Genomic DNA, 2,996 nt, shown 5'->3' on the forward strand with positions numbered 1-2,996 from the left:
GAAAGAGGGAGCTCTTCTTAATATTTTGACACAAAAATCATGTCGATACACCTTACCGACTGCGAGTAAAGCCACCCACGCTTTAACTTGACAGACTGTATGAAAGGTAAACCTATGAAGAAATGGTGGTAGACTCACTAGATAAACTCTATTGAAAGACAAAAGCGTTGTGGCACAAGGCACACAGACATATATGTGCTTTAGACTTGGAAATCTATAAGACGACTTAGTAGAATAAAACATGATTATAGGATTATATAAACAGAAGGATTGGATGGAATCCTGTGAGGAGTAAAAGAACACATATTCAAGATATATATGGGGCATTATTCCTCAACTGCCCCAACTCAAAAAGTCATGTTTTGCGATTGTCTCTAAATTCTGGGAATATTTTCGCCTACCCAACAGTAGTTAATCCACAAACTTATAGACCAGGATTACCAACCCTCCCCAAGTGAGGGGGGGTTGAATTTTCGACCCCAATAAATCAATCAATTGTTTATTTAACTTTTTTCGCAATTTAGGTAGGCATCTACGATTTTTTTTTAAATAGCCTCAAAAGAAAACTTGACTTTTTTACTATGAAAAATGTCTAATAAGAAAATGGACAAATTGAAATTCATTGAGTTACAGAGCCGGTTGTAGAGGGAGTCCTCGCGCTCGCACTCGGGCGTTATGCGGCAGCATACCGCGGAACAGTTTTCAAGTATGCCATTTTTTTGTATTACTCACATTGATCCAAAATTGCATGAAATCATCGGAAAAAACTATTCAGTAATGGTAACTAGTAAGTTTGAAGAAGTTAAAAATTTTTTAAGTTATTATGAAAAAATATTAAGTAAAAAGCACTTTCTTAAAAATAAACAGTATTTTTCTGAAGATAAATGATTCCTCACTATTATAATTTATTGTCCGACAATAATTGGTTATTGCTCTTGCAATTTTTTAAAACAATTACGTGATTTAACCAACTTCTCACGTATAAAGTGTTTGAGTAAATAAAGTACTAACGGATTAGTAATTAACGCCTGTCGTCAGCCTACATCCTATCAAGTTATAGTTTCCAGAGTCTACCACGTGAAGGTGACAGTGCGATTTTAGACTCCTTTTATCTGCAAGATGATTCGCGGTGCTTAATTTTAGTGAGTCCCCTCGCCTCTAACTTTCTGGGGTGCTTGATTTTAGTGAGTCCCCTCGCCTCTCACTACACAACCTCTTTATGCTGTTCGCCTCTTCTTCGTACCAGCTTTCCACTTTCTTGGAGTACTATTCTGCTTTCGATTACGTTTAGGCTTCGGGAAAACCTCACTTTCCTCCTCATAGGAAAATCGTTTCAGATCCAGCTGTCCCTTTGCGTTCGGAGTGAATGATTGATATTTGAATGTACCTGGTATCGTCACAGCCTTACTAAATCGATCTGCTAATTTTATTGTCATCGCTGCATGCTCTTCTTTGCTACTGAAAAATACGACAGTTTCCTTCAAGTTTTCTCTGCCCCATTCAAATAACTCGTAAGCTGTTAAGATCTGATTCTCAGCTGAACGTTGCAAGCTGGCTCTTGCAGCAAGACGCTTCAGATTACCTCCGATTCCATCGCATGGTCCTTTTCCACGGGCAGTCGGATGGAAAGTCCAGTCTGCCGGGATGCCAAAATCTTTTTCATGGCACAGAAGGTTCGCAAAGTTATATTTGTTCTTAAAATGCTGTGGTGCTCCATCTGTGACATAATGAAATTTCTTAAGATTGAAACGCTTCTTAAGATAGTCAACAATTAACCTTTGGTATAAATGCAGAGCAACCGTGTCATGGTGTAAGTTGTCTGAAATAATAGCTATGCTCACATGCTTCAATTCGTTCTTCTCTTTATAGTAGATAACTACTGTAAAAATGGACGCCTGATCATTATTCCAATGAGAAGATTGGATCGCAATTTGAAACACGTAAGCATAGCTTTCTGCAAAATCGAACATAATCAAGAAATGTTAAACTAATAATGTGGCTTTGAGGTTCTTCAGGAATGATGCCTGCTGCTTTGCATAAAATTCATGAGATTTTAAATTCAATAGTTTTTCGCAGTCGTTCAAGAAAGATGTCGGTTTCTGCTACCTCGGTCATTAGATTACTTCGGTCCGTTTGTTGCCAAACTTGATATCTTAATTCGTTGACGCAGTTCTCATCTAAAATTGCAGTCAAATGCAAGAGCAATAACCAATTATTGTCGGATAATAAATTATAATAGTGAGGAATCATTTATCTTCAGAAAAATACTGCTCATTTTTAAGAAAGTGCTTTTTACTTAATATTTTTTCATAATAACTTTCAAAATTGTTAACTTCTTCAAACTTACTGGTTAACATTACTGAATAGTTTTTTCCGATGACTTCATGCAATTTTGGATCAATGTGAGTAATAAAAAAAATGGCATACTTGAAAACTGTTCCGCGGTATGCTGCCGTATAACGCCCGAGTGCGAGCGCGAGAACTCCCTCTACAACCGGCTCTGCAACTCAATGAATTTCAATTTGTCCATTTTCTTATTAGACATTTTTCATAGTAAAAAAATCAAGCTTTCTTTTGAGGCTATTTAAAAAAAATCGTAGATGCCTAAATTGCGAAAAAAGTTAAATAAACAATTGATTTATTGAAAAAATTGTTTAAACAATTTTTTTTGTTATAAATAATAAAACAGGATGAAAGCGTGTAAAAAGTACTTTCCAAAACCCTCATAAAAATTTTAAATCGCGTAATTAGAAAGGAAGTTACAGGCGTTTGAAACTACCCCTGCAGGCATTGGGGATGATAATTCAACCCCCCCCCCACTTGGGGAGGGTTGGTAATCCTGGTCTATAAGTTTGTGGATTAACTACTGTTGGGTAGGCGAACATATTCCCAGAATATGGTGCAGTCACAGTCCACATCTTCTGAGTTTACGTGTTTTTATAACCAATTGAAAAAAAAAATTGTTCGTTAAGAAAAATGGAAAAAAACGTGTTCAG

The sequence above is a fragment of the Belonocnema kinseyi genome, chromosome 8, assembly GCF_010883055.1.
Source record: "Belonocnema kinseyi isolate 2016_QV_RU_SX_M_011 chromosome 8, B_treatae_v1, whole genome shotgun sequence".
NCBI lineage: Eukaryota > Metazoa > Arthropoda > Insecta > Hymenoptera > Cynipidae > Belonocnema > Belonocnema kinseyi.